The 19,585-nt window shown below is 31.9% G+C and overlaps 1 protein-coding gene across 3 annotated transcripts in view; it reads right to left on the bottom strand.

The window, feature by feature from the left end:
• Positions 1–19,585, bottom strand: part of LOC115883967 (homeotic protein antennapedia-like) — a 449,763-nt gene that overhangs the window by 263,004 nt on the left and 167,174 nt on the right. For 2 of the 3 annotated variants that reach the window (XM_030902387.1, XM_030902388.1), the window contains exon 3: positions 2,678–2,728. The exons of the other annotated variant lie outside the window; for it this stretch is intronic. The gene's annotated coding sequence lies outside the window, so the exon portion shown is untranslated. The remainder of the gene's footprint in view (positions 1–2,677; positions 2,729–19,585) is intronic. 3 annotated transcript variants of the gene reach the window in all.

Raw genomic sequence — 19,585 nt, 5'->3', positions numbered from 1 at the left:
CATCGATACTCCTCAATCATAAGACATATGACAGATATATATAATAATGCCACGGCAAACGTCAGAATATCGACAAATCAATGCACAGACAACTGTCCCCTAAACTATTCGTTGCTGGGCTAGAAAGTATGTTAAAAATGATAAACTGGGATTCAACAGGAATTGACATCGATGGCAAATTGATAAATCATCTCTGTTTTGCAGATGACATTATTTTAATAACAGACAACATACAGGAGGCACAGAATATGCTGGATATGCTGAATGATGCTTCGGAAAAAGTCGGTTTGAAAATTAACTTGTCAAAGACACAATACATGACAAACCTAGTACTAAGTGGAAATTTAAACATTAATAACATACCTTTGGAACAAGTGCATATATATATATATATATATATATATATATATATATATATATATATATATATATATATATATATATATATATATACCCACGAAATTCTACGAAGAATAGGTTTGTCGTGGGCGGCATTTGGCAAACTAAGGCATATACTGAGATCTGATATTCCCATATGTTTAAGAAGAAAGATCTTTAACCAGTGTGTCTTGCCTGTCCTCACGTATGGAGCTGAAACGCTTACTTTGACAAAAAAGAACATACATAGAATACAGGTGATGCAACGGAAAATGGGAAAGGTCTATGTTGGGAGTTACACTCAGAGATAAAATACCTAATCCTACAATACGAAATCGAACAGGAGTAAGAGATGCGGTGATATCTGTCTTACATCTTAAATGGAATTGGACAGGACATGTGGCTAGGATAACAGATGGACGGTGGACAAAGAGACTTGTGGAATGGAGACCGAGACACGAGGCCTATAGAAGCAGAGGACGACCTCCTAGTCGATGGACAGATGACATTAAGAGAGTGGCTGGAAACTGGATTCAAGTGGCACAAAATAGAAGGAAATGGCTGGAGTTAAGGGAGGCTTTTGTTCAGCAGTGGACGGTATAAGCTAAATGATGATGATGATGATGATGATGATGACTCTTAGAAAACAACCTCCATTTATTATAATTATTTGCATTATAATTTTAGCGATACTTTTATGTAAATATAATTGTTCCATGTGTGTCTGTGATATATCTATATCAACATATCTCTAAGTACATTATTTATTATTCCAGACTGTGTTTCGGAGGACAAATTTAATAGAGGACCGGAGTGCAGGACTCTAACCTAAACCTAACGTATATAATGGCAATTTTGGTTAGGCCAACAGAAAAACCAGAAGAACTCCATCCACAGAATCAAATCCATCAAGTGGCAGGACACTTGGCAAGAAGGACGCCTAACAGATAGACCATAAAAATTACAGCATGGTACCCATGAGAAATTAAGAGACCTAGAAGAAGACCGAACCCGAGATGGGACTATGATATTAGAAAATTAGCAGGGATAACTTGGATCCGCATAACCAATAATAGGCAAAAATGGACCCTACTACAAAGAGAGTATCTAAGTATGTGAGGGAGGGCTACACCATAATTGGAAATGGTTGAGTAAGCTGAAAATAATAACTCCAAAAAAATCGTAGCCCTGTATTCAAACAGAATAATGTCACTGGCGAATTATTCAAACAGACGCGTTTCATTTCGGTGGAAAAATAATGAAAAAAAACCCCGTCGCGCGGCAGTCACCGAAGAAAAAAGATGAAACAAAACGGGAAAAACTAGAGTTGAAAAAATAAAATCGCCGCGAGTACAGATTCGGTGAGTCGGGCAAATATAACGAGCGGCTCGCTCTATAAATCAGCTGAATATGAGCTATGGAAAAAGTTGAAAAGTTTTTGTTGAAAAATCCGTTCCCCGCTACGTGTCTCGGGGGTTGTTTTGTCCCCTTTTTGTTTTTTTTTGGTCCATTGTATGGTTGTCTGTGCGACTGTTCGCCGAGATTTTTTTTAATTACTCATCGTCATAAATCATTTTAAAGTTTTTTGTGTGTTTGCTGGAGGTATGTACTAAGTTTGCATTTTTTTAAATTTGTGAAAAATGTCATCAACAAGAGTGTATGAGTTTAACAAAAAATTAGTGATTTGAATTTTTTTTTACAATAACAATAATAATTTTATACCGGATCGGCAAGGTCTGGCTTTAGGTCCCGATTTTCGTGTGTACGAAGAGTACAGTCACTACACTCAGTACAATAAGATGACTGAAGAACGGGCACCTTAAAATTTTGATGTATTTTAAAGTTTTTTTCCATAGTTTTTTTATATATTTTTCCAACTGTTTTCAAACGTTAATTAATAAATTAACGTTTTTAAAAATAAACATTAATAAGTTATTCGGGATTTAAATGGAAGTATTTTGGATATGACATTTGTCGTCTCAGCCTGAATATCTGTTGGAAATTTTCGTATTTCGTTTTGAGCCATTTCTGGCTCCAATTCAATCAGCAATCGACGCGAAAGAGAATTAAAAAATATTGACTCAAAACTGACTAAAAAGACAGCGTTATTTATTTGTAAAATTACATAGAAACCAACGCCAACCCAGCCCAATATTTTTTCTACTCGTAATAAATTCTTTTAAATAATCATTTCTGAATATTTTTTAAAACGTAACTCGCTATGGAAAAAATATTGTTTTATACACGACGATAAAATTGCATTATCATCTCCCGAAATTAACATTATAATAAGACTTACCATTAAAGAAATTGTTGCCATTAATGCTAAATGTTTAGTTTACAGCATTACCTGAAACAGAACAAAACAATTAGTGTTACGTATATTTTTATTTCCTGTAAACTTTAAGTCTAAATCAAAATTGTAATTAGTAAGAAATATTAATAACCTCTGTAAATATACCCTTACCAACTAAATAAGGGAACCTTAAAGTTTTCAGGTAATTTAAAATTCAATACATTTTGTTCTAGTAGACAGATTTTGGTTTAGACAATTTGTAGATAAATTATTTCACTATTTAGAGAAATAATCTAATAGAAATCGCTAATAAAAAATAGGGGTTGACGGTAGAAAGGTAAAAATTTAGGGTTGTATGTATTTTTTAATGTAAAAAAAATAAAAAAAAAATGAGGTGGACCACTTAGGAGTATAAGAAATAGATAACAACCTATTCTTAGACCTATTGAATATACATAAAAAATTTCATCACAATCTAAAACTGTGACACAAGAATTTTATGTATTAGATTGATATGGTGAATATCATCGATCGTCATTTCCAAGCCAACTGGACACCGTTTTTTTGTCGATCATACGGTATATCACTGTCAATACCCAAGCTTTAATTTTGATGTACTATTATGTAAACAAATATTTTACGTCTTTTATATTAAACGAGGTAAAAGACAGCGGAGTTTCCCGAAAATATCGGTAAATTTTCCGCGGGGAAAACGTGTCGATGTGGCAACTTCGGAGCGCTTTCCCATCTTCACGTCGTAAACGGTAATTTATATACTTGAGGGTTTTGCTTACATAGCCGTAAAAATTTATTTTATGGTAGTTTAAGCGGTTCTTAAAGGCGCGCTACTTTATACTGAATCAGTTTAGCTGTTTAGGGTTATTGTGGTCCCGTTTTCGCCCTTTTCCACCGTTTGTACTTTTCTTTCTTCTCTTGATTTTTCATTATTTGTTGATTATTAAAGTTCTTTTGAGTTATTAGTGTAATCTATACTAATATACAAAATCATTAAGTGACTGACTCACTGATTAATCACGATCCTGCTCAAACCACTCAACGTCAGAAGCTCAATTTTGGCTTATAGGTTGATTCTAGGGTGTAGAGCTTCAATAAGAAGGGATTTTTCGAAATTCCAGTTCGAAAGGGGTGAAACCACCCCTCAAATATTACAATATTTTTTATTTAAAAAACGGTTCCGAAAAAACGCTTAAACACGTATATTTTATTTTGTTTTTTTACATATTTTAATTTTTTTTAAAAACGTATAGAGGGTGTTTCGAAAAATCTGGTCATTGATTAATCACTATACTGCTTAAAGCGTTTGACGTTTAAAGCTGATTTGAAAAACGGATTGACTTTAGAGTGTAGAGGTTTGATGAGAAGGGATTTTTCGAAACTCGAATTCTAAGGGGGTGAAATCACCCCTCAAATATTAGAATATTTTTTATTTAAAAACCGGTGAGTTTCTCGGAAAAACTCTTAAGCACGTATATTTTATTTTGTAGTTTTACATATTCAGAGATTTTTTAAAAATTTATACAGAGTGTTTCAGAAAATATGACCATTGAGTAATCACGATTCTGCTTAAACTGCTTGACGTTTAAACCTGATTTTTGGCAGACGGATTGACTGTGGAGTGTAGAGGTTCGATAAGGAGGGGTTTCTCGAATCTCAAATTCCAAGAGGGTGAAGACGCCCCTTAAATATTACAATATTTGTTATTTAAAAAACGGTTAATCTTTCGGGAAAACGCTTGGACACGCATAATTTATTTTGTTTTTTAACATATTTTGAAATTTTTTAAAATCATACAGGGTGTTCCAAAAAGCTGGACAATTGATTAACCACGATTCTGCTCCAGTTTGTATTGTATGGTTGTATGTATGTAAATTCTTGCTTTGCTTTATTACCACCATTATAAATGATTAATTCGACGCGAACGAAGTCGCGGGTACACGCTAGTTAATTAATAAATTAGTGTGTTATTCTCTTTTTCTTGTGTTTTCTTCAAGAGTTCCTTAAGAACAATAAATTGTTATGATGAAGACCAGAAGGGAGGAGTGAAATGCTATCCATGTATTCATGCATGGTAGACAATCCTTGAGAGTTCTGTTTGACAATTTATTGAAATTTTGTGAGTCTGTACTGAGTTTATTTTATGTTATTTATTATTTATAGTAGTTGTTTGCAGGTAGTAAATTTAGAAGGAAATTTTTTGTGGCAAAACTTAAATTAACAGTGACACTATTGCGATTTATCAAAAATACTGTAAAAAAGTTCTGAAACTTCCATAAATAAATTAGTAGATTGTTATTAATAAATCACAAAAATTCCACTAATAATAACACACATCAAAATTAATTTTAATGCTCTAAAAAAAACAAAATAAAATCTGTTCATCACTCTATCGCCTACCGAAATAATTTTCAGAACATCCCCGATCGCAGCACCACCTAGCGGAGAGCTATCAAACCTCCACCAGGGGTTGTAGTTCAACCGCTTCACATTCAGAGGGCGCCACGTGAGAGAACAAGGATCGATATACAAGGACGGACATATTTCGGTGGCTTTTTTGATTAATTTCTAAGCCGGCTGGAAATAATGAATTTATCGGTGTTGACTCACACAGAAGAAGGACGAGAGAAGAATGAAGAACTGGTTTTTGAATCGAATTCAGCTTCTTTTGCAAGTCTAATGCAACGCGGAGTTTATTAATTGAATGAGCAGGAAAGGGAACAAATAAATTTTTGAAATACGATGCTGAAATAAATCATGTAAATATTAATATTTATTGCTGATCTTAGTTTGAGTTATTGTTTCGATTGTGGTGCTAAATTAAATTATTAATTAGATTAAAAAATCTGGTATAAATATTCATATTCATACTTCTTATAATATCTGAATCTTTATCTGTCTATTAATTACATTATTTTTTCTGTTGTGTCTATCTTCTAGTTACTTCCTATACAAGGTGATTACATTAAAAAAGGTTTTTCCTATATGCAGGGTAAAAAAAATTCTAAAAAAGCTCAATATCAGGTTTAATCAGGTTTGAGATTTTCAAAACAGTTTGAGAAAAATATTTTGTCAATATACATGTTGATTACTATATTTTTAAACTAATATTTTATATTTTTAAATACACTGCTATACCAGGTGTTTCTCAAAAGTGGTTCACCCTTATAACTTTTTATATTTTCAGATAAAAAAACGAGATTGGGTATGTTAGTCTATGACATAAATTATGATTGATTGACGTATTCAATTGTTTTCGGTCACTTCCTGTTTCACAGGAAATGACTACAATTTTTGATTTTGAAATGAAACCCTCGGTATATTTCTACTTTATTCGAGAGACAGCGACACTGTGAATACATTGACATATAAGATGTCAAATTTGGACATCTTCGCTTAAAAAATCGTATTTTAAATTTCTATCTAGAGTACCAGTGTCATAAAAACACTCATTTGTAACCAAGGAGCCTTGGAAAAATAGATTTGATCGTCTAATGTTTTTCGTGTCTTGTCTTGGCCGGTTAAAACATGCCCAAATCGTATTTTTAATCATATCTCAATTTTTGTAAACAATTTGTTGCCATACACTTGGTGTTTCGAGTCAAATTGTCGTTATGAACTTCATATTACAAGTTCAAATAAACCATATGCGAAAATGTCAAAACGAGTGTAATTTTCTATAAAATAAAGTAAAAATATACCGAGGGTGCCATTTATAAATGAAAAATTGTAGCGGAAATCATTGAGTGAAACAGGAAGTAACAGAAAACAACAGAATAGTAGGAAAATACTTATTCCTACTTATATTATTGTAGCTTGCTATCATTAAGTAAATTCATTTTTAATAATGTTAATAATACACTTTTATACCATTTTATATTACTAATTATTTGAATAACTCCAACCCAAGTATGCTGTTGTTTTTTTATTATAATATGCATACCATAACCTCATAAATAATGACAAACACTCGGTTATATCGTAAAGGGCAAGTAAATAACATCTAGGGCTTGACCTCACCAAAATTATCACCGATTTTCATTTCACAGCAGTCTTCGACGCCGTTTTTTTCTTCAATCGTATTGTATAATAAAAAATATTTTCCATCCCAAAATTATTTCTTGTTCAGCTGACCTATGCTACCAGACCCTCACTCCCGCCCATGACCTTTTCTCCCTGTAAAGTTCACCGGTTTGTGACGCAGCATATTTTTGCCCTTCCCCCCCTTGAGTCGACCCCCTTTCACTCGGCTGCCCTTTTTGGAAAAGTCGCCATTTTCAGCCCTTGCAAAGGACGACGAAGCTTTTAGGTCCATTGGGCACGGGAAAACAAACGTGATCGATGGTTCTAACCACCCCCTCCCCGCCTTCTAGCGAGGCAACGTAATTTCTTGGCCGTACAGTTTTCCGAGAAAGTCGAACACTGTTCGGGAAAGGAAAATTGGACGGGTATTTCCACGGTGACAAGCAGGACAAGTCGGTCAAGCTTAGAATGATTTTTTCCTTTTTTCTTTTCTTATTCACTAAATATATTGGAAGATTGAGTAAAAAATAAATGAGATATCGGAAATTTTTATTATTTTTAAGGAATCGACAAGAAGGGAAATGTTCGCTGATATAAGTCATAAAAATTAACTGGAAAAAATCTAGGTACATATTTCCTTACTGAAAATAAAAATCTAAAGAATAAAAAATATATTTTTTCCATAGCAACTGTTAAAATTGCCTTATATCTATCAAAAATAGTAGATAAAATAGTACTTTAAGCCTCAATGGTAGATTAAATGATATTTTAACAGCGAGTATAGGTTAAACCATAGATTTAGGAAGAACAGATATCACATTGTGCATTTTAACCCGATCAAACAATCGGAGGTTGACTACGTACTGTAAAAACCAACTGAGATAGAGAAGGCAACATTGCCACGTCTCAAATTTGCGCCTATCTACTTAGTTTGATTTGCAGAAAAGGTGACTTTAAAACCTTCACCGGATATCAATAAATCTCAATTTCTTAATTAAATTAATAGTTTATTTTTAAAGAAGCATGAGTAATAATATGTTATTAACCAGAGGATATATGCGTTACTATTAAAGGACATGTTTACTGTTTAATGTGCTGAAACGTCTAGAACTATTGGCAACGTCGCTGCTAGTCTTCCAGAATGAAATGAGCCGTCCGTCCCACCTCCCCTCGCCACGGCCCTTGGTCCGTTATAGCGTGTTTGAAGTCGGAATCAAGTCCGAAGTGAACTTTTCAGTGTTTTTCAGTAGTTTTTGCTTTTGTTTAACGTACTCTTTACGACTTGTTAATTCGTCTCAATTACTACTTAACTGTTGTAGATCATAACAAATTTGAATATAAACGTTGCATTTGAAACTTTATTATAAGCCAGAAAGCGACATTTTTTTTCTTAAAATTGCGTCATATTTTGGTCATTATATACGATATTCTAAAGGAATTTTGCTCAACAAATAAACAAAGGTATTTACATGCCCTTTTTTACATTTTATTGCATTATTATATCTGCCCCTTCGGCCTCGTTTAAACAATTTTTTACCACCGTACAAATACCTCTTCCTAGAGTTATTTGTACGGTGTGTTTACCTTTTTTTTAGAATGGGACGAACTGTAAATAATTCTTAGGCTACTAGTTTTATACATATCTATATACAGAGTGACCCAGACCTCCAAAAAAGCTTTTTACCTATTACGTTTTAGTTTTGTAATTTTTATTTCAATTTTTTACATAAGATGGGGGCCATTGTAACGCACATTTTCAAAATATTTTTGTCAACATACAGGGTGATTCTCGGGGTGATTCAAACCGCAATACATATGCTTAATACAGTTCATGAAGATTGGGACATTTAATTAAAATTTGATTGTCTGATGAAGCTACCTTTAAAAGTAATGGATTTGTAAATAAACGTAATATTCATTATTATGCGACAGAAATCCCATACTGTAGCACACAGATTTGATACTTTTAATGATAAATGCCTTCTATTGAGAGACTAAAAGGTAATTGCCTCGAATCAGAGCCATCATAATACAAGAAGAAGACCGAAAGTCAAATCTTGTCTTATATTTTCAAAAAAACACAATTTTCTCATTAAATATTGATTTTAGGTATAGGAAAAGATATTAATAATACAAGATTAAACAACTATTACATAGTACTTTACAGGAAGCTGATTGCGAACTAACTAAATCGTTACTAATTACTAATTTTAAAAAGTTCTTTTTAAGATCAAAAAGGTAAAACTAAAACCTAAATTATCATTTGAGATTAATCGGGAAGTTCTAAATAATGTTGCCTATTCTAAACAAGAAAAATGTATTTATAAGTTTTATAACATCTCTAATTAAATTTGGACGAAAATAATATTTCTGTTTGCTGTAGGTAATTTTCTCAGCGAAAATACGTAATAAAAATGACTTTTTAAGTAAAAAAAAAAAGGACAAGTTATTCCAAAAGGACTGTCCTTTTCAAAAAGGACAGGTGGCAACCCTAGGTATTTCTGGAATGGAAATTTAATGGCAAATCTACAACTTTAGTTTGAAGATATGTTCCGGCCACCTATGTTTACAAAAATGTCTAAAATGTGCTTTACCATTGCCTCCATATTCTGAAAAAAAAATTGAAAGAAAAGTCACCAACCACAAACCTAATATAGAACTGTTTCGGCCTGAGTCACCCTGTAAATATTTAAAAGTAACTGAAAGTTTATATAGAATTAACTAAAAGTTTAAATTGAAGTTGGAGCTATTTTCGAAAACTACCTACTAACGTTTCAACATAAGTATATGTGGGATATTAATTATATTATTATATTAGACCTTATAACAAAACTCATCTGACGAAAAAGTGTTAATGTATGGAGTAAACATTTTACTAATTACTTTACATTTTCTTTACTAATTAAATTCGTTCCAAAAAACGATACGCCACTGGCCATTAGAACAATCCAAATGCGCCTAGTTGCCAGGGTCGGAAATTTTAGACTTCTCTGTCTCTTCTGTCCTTGTTTGACACATTGGAATGTTTGATACACTACCAACGAGTATTTATGAATGAGATGTTCGGTCTATATTTATAATGTCTTTGGGTTAAACACTTTATTTCTTCTCGCACGTTTATTAATTGCTTTCATTTTTGAAAATAAGTTATTCGGGATTTGAATGGAAGTAGTTTGGATATAGCGTTTGCCGCCTCAGCCTGAATATCTCTGTTGGTAATTTACTTAGTTTTTTATTTTTGTTTTGAGCCATTTCTGGCTCCAATTCAATCAGCAATCGATACGAAAGCGAATTAAAAAATATTGACTCAAAACTGACAACTAAAGAGACAGATTTATTTATTTGTAAATTACATAGAAACCAACGCCAACCCAGCATAATATTTTTTCTACTCGTAATAAATTCCTGGAAATAATAATTTCTGAATATTTTTTAAAATGTAACTCGCTATGGAAAAAAATATTGTTTTATACACGACGATAAAATTGCATTATCGTCTCCCGAAATTAATCTTTTCGGTCAATAAAATGGCATTTTATCGTTTTGTATAAAAAATAACTATTTATAGTATTTGGAACATTTCATATTGTTTAAAAACTTATTTGTGGCGTTTGAAAAAATAGCTTGTCTATTCGGAGTTAAAATGATTTTTTGTGCCTCGGCTGTATGTATGTCGTACTTACAGTCTCGCAACAAAAAGTGTGTCATTTTTACTCCTAATAAAACCATATACTATTTTTTATTACTTTTATTTATTGTCTTTGACGATATAGGGGGCATATACTCTAAAAAAGCATTATATCTCAGTATTTTCTGTTTTTTTTTAGGAGTAAGAGCTACTGATAAGTTTTTTTGATACTCGGGGAAGATTTGGACAGACGACATCCAGAAAAAAGGCAGAATCAATATTTATGGATACAATTGAACAGACTACAGTTATAAAATAATAAAATATGAAGATACCACTAGGGGAAAATTAACAAGTTACATTACATAAAAAATCCCACTTTTTCCTACTTTCTTGTGTCTTTTTCAGAAATGCCGATGAACCGTACACATCTCTAATGATATGACATGAAACTCTCATGACCCCAAAAACACAACCCACTATTTTCTATAGCTATATTCCATTGGCCTTCCAAAACCAGAAACAGATACAGAACTGTACCCTCCCACAAATTAAAATAATTATTTCTTTCTTTGCTCCAAAAACCACAGAGAAAAAAAAAACGATATGCTCCGAGCATCCCTAATTACTGACCGCACCATATTTTCGACGTCTAAATTCCGGCTTTTATCTATAATTTAGAAACATAACGAAAAAAAAAACTGTTGTGCGTCTAGTCCTAATAGAAGATGATTATTTTTCGGGTGTCCATTTTGTATGGGCCACATTTTGTTCCAACTTAATAATACGGTTGAGGTTGATTTATAGAGTCGTTCGAAACGTTCTGTGTTTCAGATATATAATAGGTCGGCGCGGAAGTTAGGACATAGCTTTGAACAATTTAGTTGATTGAACTATTTTCTTGCTTTTTTTTTTGGTTTTAGATTGCCGTTAATAGGTTTTGGGATTTTAAATTATATTCAGCAGTTATTATTGTATCTTACAAAGTCATTTAATAATTCTATAGTTTTATATGAATCTATCAAAAGTATCCAATCTCATAACTGGATTAATCTTGTCTCGATAGTTTTTCATTTTAATTCATCTCTATAGCTTTATTTTTACTAAATAGTAAAAAATCTGTTGTTGGTACTTTGTGAAACATCGTTGAAATATAACACGTCAATAATTAATTCAAGTTTATTGAAAGTAATTTTATCTCTCTATATGTTGTGGATTCTTAGCCTTTTCGAACATGTAATGGATATGTATCAGAGCTGCAACAAGTCAGTTTCAAAAAAATTATGCCAATGTACAGGGTAGGCCAAACTGGAACCTTTTAAAGGGAAACACCCTTTTCTATAGTAGATAGAAAAAAAAACTAATATCGAATATCGATGTCGGGTGCTCAATTTTTATCAAAAACATGATTGTAAAAACGCATCGATATCTGTTACCGTTTCGGAGTTACGAGGTGTTTTTCAAAAATGTGTATTTTTAACAAATCGCTACAGGTAACTTTTTTGCTATGAAATATTTTGTATTTTTATGAGAACATTTTCAAAGCATCTTTTTACGTAGAATTTAATGGTTTAAGTATAATTTTTTAGAATTATTATTGGTATTGGGTGTGTTTTTATGCTACCTAGCTACCACCTAACATATTAAAATAAATTCTGCTGTTAAAAATATATCATAAAAAATCTATAAAATTCTTACGTACAAGTCTTCCATAAAAAGACTTAAATCTTTTTTAATGACTTAAGCCTTTTTCTGTTTTTGAATAAAGATTTAAATCACCAAATCATTTATAAAATTACTTATATTTTAAGTTTTAAATCAGTTTTTGGAATACGACTTAAAATCAAATGACTTATGTCATTAAAATTATTTAAATAAAAAAAGACTAAGTTTTCTGTGAGCTCTGTATAAGTACAACAAGAAATCTGACTAAAATTTAAAATAAAAGAAAAGAAAGCCAGCGATATTGTGTAAATTAAAAATAAATCTTTTCCCAGAGCGAAAAGCAAATAGAAAGGGGACGATTCGCTAGTAGTGTTTTTACATTTTTGATACAGCGCAGCGTTTCAAACACAAACACCGCACATACAAAGCCTAAAATCACACGCGTGAAATATAATTTTAAAAAGTGCCCCTACGTAAAAATAAATTTATGGATGTTTGCCCTTTTGTTTTAGTTGGAGCGTTATTTTTAAAACACGTAAATTCTTGCCCGGCGCGTTTATCCATTTCGACCGTGTACAAAGCTGAATAATGCTCGGGAATACACCGGTATTATTGTAATAGTCGTTTTGTTTGGTGCGATGTTTGATTTTTTCTCGTTTGTAAACTTTAATTTCATGAAATTTACAAAGTAATATTTTTTATCGTACTTGTATACTTGTTGGAATGAATAATAGTATATTGTTTTATTATGAGTAAAAATGACATTTTTTGTGACAAGGCTGTACGTTTGATATACAGGCGATGCACAAAAATTCACAGTCCTTTACAAATATGCAACCGGGGGGCATTGAAAATGATGAATAAAAACGTAAAAATATGATTAGTGTTAATATGAGTGTATTACATACATATGTTTAAATAACGAACTTAACAAAAAACAACAGATTTAAAGATTCACTGAAAAAGTAGTAATATTAACATTAAATATAACATTATCAATAATAATTATGCGATCGCACCTATCCGTAAAACAAGCAAGCAAAAAAACCTCGAAAAAAAAACTTCATAACAAATCTACACCTTTCATTTAAAAAAGAATCATCAAGATTGGTAAAGCGGTTTCGGCGGGATGGATGCAACAAAAAAAAACCTTTGAGCTTTTATGTATGGATTTATTATATGTATGGATTTTATGTATGGATTAATTATTTTTCCAACATATTTTAGTTTGCAAATTTTTATAAATATTCAGACTCGCCAATATCGTAGTCCACCGTGTCCAGCCTGTTTAGCCAAACGTAGGCCGATTCCTCTTCGGCGGCGTCGTGACCCTGGCCGATGGAAGAGTCTTGAAGACGCTCATCTGCGCATAGGAATAAGTTGACTGCGTAGCGTTTTGCGTATTAATCGATTCTGAAACTTTCTATCTCATGTATAACATGTTACGCAAGTTTATTATTTTAATATCGATTTTAATAGATAAATGTGTGAAATGCCACCTGAATATCTTCCGCCATGACATGTTTTTACTTTTTTGTTATGGTAAAGTGATTTGTATAAACTTTATTCAATAACGTATATTTTCCTCCATTTGTTATTATTTAATTTTAAGCGAAAATTAAGTATAACATTTTAGGAAAAAGAAACACTGTAATATTTAAAAGAATAAGAAGAAATTAGTCTTATTTTGAAAGGAAAATATAGAAAAAACTCTTTTTATAGAAAAAGTCTTTATACTAACCAGAATCCGGTGACATATACGCGGTCTCACCGGAAACATTACTTATTACTTCGCATAACTTGAAGAATATCTACTTTTAATAATGAACACTTCAGAAATACACCAGTAAAAACATTTATTATTTGAGATTAAAACTCGAATTAAATTATAAATATTAGTTACCTATGTTGTTATAGCTTTTATAGGCCTGTTTAACGACTTAATAAGTTACCTAGCGAAAAAATCTGTGCGCGTACCTACCACTATTGTTACAGGTTAATTCGTTAAAGAAATATGTTACACAAGTTAAAAACGCTAAAATTTTAATGGTATTACTTGTGCATTATTGGCCTTATAATGTAATTTGTTGGAATTATATCTTCTTTAAATATAATTAGACTTTTTAACGACTTTTAAGTTACCTAGGAAAAAATCTGTGCACGTACCTACCAGTATTGTTACAGGTTAATTCGTGAAACAAATGTGTTACATATTATTCGTGGTATTAGTGGTATTATATTGGAATCAGCTTGGCATTAGTGGGGCATTATATGAGAAATTTTGGTATTTAATTTGTATTTTTGGCATTACTTTGGCATTAGTATACAGACATTTGTCAGCGGTTTACTCCTTGTAGATAATCAAAAAGTTTTTTGATAAAATTTGCTTTTCATGTCAGATCATTTCTATGAAAAATTACATTAGATTTTTATTAAAGACGCTGGGTAATTAAAACATTGACTAATAAACCTTGTCCACTTTAAATACGGGGTCACGAAATATCCTCCTTGGAGTGTTTGGGTTAAGGGGTGTATAATAAATTAATCGTTGTTTTATAATAAAAACCATAAAACATTTATTTGTGAGTAAAATAATGCAATGGTTGGATATCTCTCCTTTATAATTCGGTGACTAAAAATACACTAAAATAATTAGAAAAAAAATCTTGTACTTATTTAGTAATTACGTCAATATTAATTAATTGACTTTCTAGTCTATTTTATTTTATGTACAAATATATTATTAAATTTTAAGCATTAAGTAATAAAACACTTTGTGCCCTCTTATATCGTAAAAGGTTACGAAATATACTCCTGGTTACACCCCTTACAGAAAACAGTGTAAGGGGTGTAAATAAATTGTATAATCACTGTTTTTTATAATAAAAACTATAAAATATTTCTTATTTGTGAGATTAAAAAAACAAAACAATGCATTGGTTAAAATAAGTACATTCAATACTGTTTTCAATTGTTAATTCAATAATGTGTTATAACATAATATAGCCATTACTATTATACTATTATTATTAAAATAATATGTGTGTAACATATTTCTTTAACGAATTAACCTGTAACAGACATTTATATGCCCAGTATATTTTTGTTTAACAAACCAATCAGGAAAAATCCAAAACCTACCGTTATAGGAGGTATAAGACGATTAAACTTATATAATGACAACTACTTATCGGATAACAAATTAATTACTACTGTCAGCTAGTTCAGCTACTGTCTAGGTAGAATTTACCTAGAGTACCTACACCTACCTATGATGATGTAGGTAGATTAAAGCTTATTTTGACGTTACCTCTCACTTCGGTGTCACAAGCTGAATTTTTCAGGGATGGAAGTACAGTACATCACAGTACATGATATGGGGACCCTTATTCCGAAAGTAGTACAAAATTAAACAGGGTAAAAAGGCACTATCATCAAAAATCGATATATTAATACCACCGTATAGAGAAAACAAATACTTATTTTTTGATCCAGTACAGAATAAAGTCTTCGTAGGGAGTAATTTTTTATAATTATTTACAAAAAAACATTTCCATTAGCGCTTATGACCAAAAAAAAACTTTAAACATGAATAATCATTTCAATCATGCGAAAATTTGGTTTAAAAATAGAGATTTTTTTTTAATATAACTTTCATTTAACGAAAAACGAAGGCCTAAATGAAAAAAAGAAACAATTTAAAAGTTTCGCTCATGTCTTGACAAGGTATCAAAGCAAACCCCATATTTTTTGCTTTTAAACTAATAAAGATATATCAATAAACAATTAGCGATGTAATGGTTTTTGCGTGCGCTGGCCGACTGCCGCCCCTGCGCCGAGATTTCCTATACCCTTGTATATATGACGTCATGGTGTGGCAAATGTAGCATTTTAATTCGATTTGGGCTCCCTTATATAGGATAACAGAAACATTTTCAATGTTAAAAGTCATTTTTATTCCGAATAGAACATGTTATTCTTTCTCAAATGTTACAAATATTTTTTCAAACAATTTCAAGCGTTTAAATAATATAAAAATATTTAAAATTAATACCTTATACAGGGTGTTCCTTAATAACATGCTAATATTTAAGGGGGCGATTCTTGGTCCTATTCTAAGAGAAAAACTTCATATGAATGTATACCCTAAAGATATTAATTTGTGGGATACAGGGTGGTAAAAGGACAGAGGGAATTATGGCATGGTTTATTATGTTACCGTTATAACTCTATTAGCGTACCCAAGGCAATATTAATCCAGTAAGAAATAAATAAAATAAAAACTATGCATATCTATAAGATTTTAAGAGACCTGACTAATGCACTCGCTATGCACCATAAAAATCCAGTCGGTCTTCAGACCGATTGTGCATCGGCGCGCTTAACACAACAAGAACAAAAGAAGATTGGCGACCTTGCGGATCTTCTCCTTCTTCTTTTTCAGCTCAGTTGCGGTATCTTCAAGAACAGCCCGAGGCATCTTCCATAATTTATAGCTGCCGACCCACGCATCTGTCTGTATTATTATGATAATCTGTTGGTAGTGGTCGCTATGTGCTATACAGTAGCGTAGAAATGGGTTTCGCTTTTTTTATTCACTTATTTATGTGCATTATTAATTTTATTTTATATATTTTATTGAAGTGACATACGAGCTAGCGAGATTAAAAGTGGTAAGGATCGCACGATCGCGCAAACGCCAAAATGCATTGATCGTTTGCTGACACTCCATCAGATACATCCTTCCCATTAATTAAAATTATGACCTGAACCTATATTACCTTAATATTTTTTCTTGTAATTCTATTCTTTTAATAAATAAAGTGATATAAAATGTACCATTTTTCGTTTTTATTTTACATATCGGAATATAGGGACAGAACTCAGAATTGACACAATTTTTATTTTTTGGCGACTTTAAGAATGTGGTAGAAATGTAGCAGCAGGGGGTCCACCGAAACCAGTAAAATTTTGAAAGTGGTCCACGAGAAAAATAAGTTTGGGAACTACTGGTATAATTTAACAAAATTACTGTAAATGACTATAAATAATGAACAAAACATGTAAACTAAAAACCACAAATTATTGGTTAGGTTCAAAATGTCTTCTCTTCTTATATACATTTTAAGGGGCGTTAACATTATTAGGCATTTGCATAAAAGTGTGTATTTTGGGTGGTATTCCACAAAATTTGCAGGCTATTGAGGAAACAGAAAATGTACAGAAAGAAGTACGATAGTAAATTTATACTAATAAAAAATAAATTTATACTATGACCTTTGTATTAATAAAGATTAAAAATGCAGTAAACACATTTTGAATGCCAGAAATAATTCAAAGAGTAATATATCATAAAATATAAATTATTTATGTATTTTATGACGTTGGTAATTAATGAATAGTACTAGAACTCTTCCTACTAATACTTGTTTAGTATTTGTACTTGTCTATTCTTGATGACCTTAGAAAATAAATTCCAACGATCGTTAGGTGTTTTCTGTGTGGCAAAACGTTGAAATTAAAACCGTATACTCAGGTCTACAGTCCCTAGGAGCTGTAAAAAAATTCATTCTATCCATCCAAGAAATCCGTAACATGCGACAATAACACCACCTTTCGAAAGCCACCAGTTCGTTAATTTCGGCTGTTTTAAGGGTCCATGCTTCGGCACATACAATAAGGTCGAAAACACGTAGCATCGGAGCGTTCTTATTCTTAAATCTAAGTTTATATCTCTAATGCAAAGAAATTTCTTTAGTTTTAAAAAAGAATTTCTGACTATCTCAATCCTGGACTTTATTTCTTGCAATTGTTCGGCAGTTTTATTTATTATTGTGCCCAAGTATTTATATTGTTGGACTTTTTCTATTGGCGTGCTGTCTATTGATATTGAAGTATTTGCATTTTGGTCTTTTGTAATAATCATGAATTTTGTTTTCTTCAAATTCATATTTAGCCCATATTGTTTGCACGATACATTTATTTTTTGAAGTATGTTCTGCAGATGTTCACTATTTTCTGTAATTACGACTGCATCGTCAGCGTATCTGATACTGTTGATTGGTTGACCATTCACTTTGATTCCCTACTCTCTCTCTTCCAAAGCTTCTTGAAAGATGGCCTCACTATATTTATTGAAAAGGAGGAAAAAAAAAGAAAGCACTTTGAAAATTTCACTTTCATTAAAATGTTGTATCCTATGTTATAGGGCTTGTTTCTCTCTACAATTTCCTGTCTCACAATGTACCGTTTGTAACCAGGAAGGGTTCATAATTTCATAGATGTCGATTTTCGAAAGAAATCAGAACATGTATATTATTTCGTATATTCTTCATTTTATTGATTTTATGGAAAGCACTATTCATTAAAATGTTGTATCCTATGTTATAGGGCTTGTTTCTCTCTACAATTTCCAGTCTCACAATGTACCGTTTGTGACCAGGAAGGGTTCATAATTTCATAGATGTCGATTTTCGAAAGAAATCAGAACATGTACATTATTTCGTATATTCTTCATTTTATTGATTTTATGGAAAGCACTGTTCATTAAAATGTTTTATCCTATGTTATAGGGCTTGTGTCTCTCTACAATTTCCAGTCTCACAATGTACCGTTTGTGACCAGGAAGGGTTCATAATTTCATAGATGTCGATTTTCGAAAGAAATCAGAACATGTACATTATTTCGTATATTCTTCATTTTATTGATTTTATGGAAAGCACTGTTCATTAAAATATTGTATCCTATGTTATAGGGCTTGTTTCTCTCTACAATTTCCAGTCTCACAATGTACCGTTTGTGACCAGGAAGGGTTCATAATTTCATAGATGTCGATTTTCGAAAGAAATCAGAACATGTACATTATTTCGTATATTCATTTTATTGATTTTATGACAAGATGCATCCCTGACTCACTGAAATCCGTATATTTTTAATTAAATCCCAAAAAAGAGGGTTTTCATGCAAGGGACTTTTGAATTGTGAATTGAGTTAACCATGTCGTATGGGATATCGTCTAAAAGGTCATTTGTATGATGTTTATTTTCTGATTTATGAAAAATAATGAAAAAAAACTGTTTTATATATCTACAAATTTGTACGTAACCTTCAGTGGGCAAGTCCGACTCACACATATTTTTTCTTGACCTTAGTTATTTTTCTGCGTACGCCCCTGTCTCATCAACGCGATATCTCCCGCAGATCAGTGTCGGTTCGCATTGGACTTCGCGTTGCGACTGTCGCGTACAGTGTCGCCGATAGGGGAACAAAGTGACAGCCGCGTTTCCTATGCGAGTCGGCTGTCAAACGAGGCCAACACAGATCGCGCTCTCCGCTCTGTTCGGAAAGAATTCGATGCCTATACAACGTTCAAATAGGCTATAGTTTGGTTTGGTTTGGTGCTGGCGGCACACCGTTTTTTTGCTTACATCTTGTTTCAATTGTTCTCAAAAAATAAAATACTTGCGGCATTATCTCATATGGTTCTTTTAACGGTAAAATAGGAGCTTTGATAAAAATTTACTATGAAAAATGACATATTAAATATAAAATCGCGAATATCTGCGAAATTGTTAAAAAAT

The sequence above is a fragment of the Sitophilus oryzae genome, unplaced genomic scaffold (genome assembly GCF_002938485.1).
Source record: "Sitophilus oryzae breed Bouriz unplaced genomic scaffold, Soryzae_2.0 scaffold_2006_pilon_pilon, whole genome shotgun sequence".
NCBI lineage: Eukaryota > Metazoa > Arthropoda > Insecta > Coleoptera > Curculionidae > Sitophilus > Sitophilus oryzae.
This window is presented reverse-complemented; position numbering and strand designations above follow the sequence as displayed.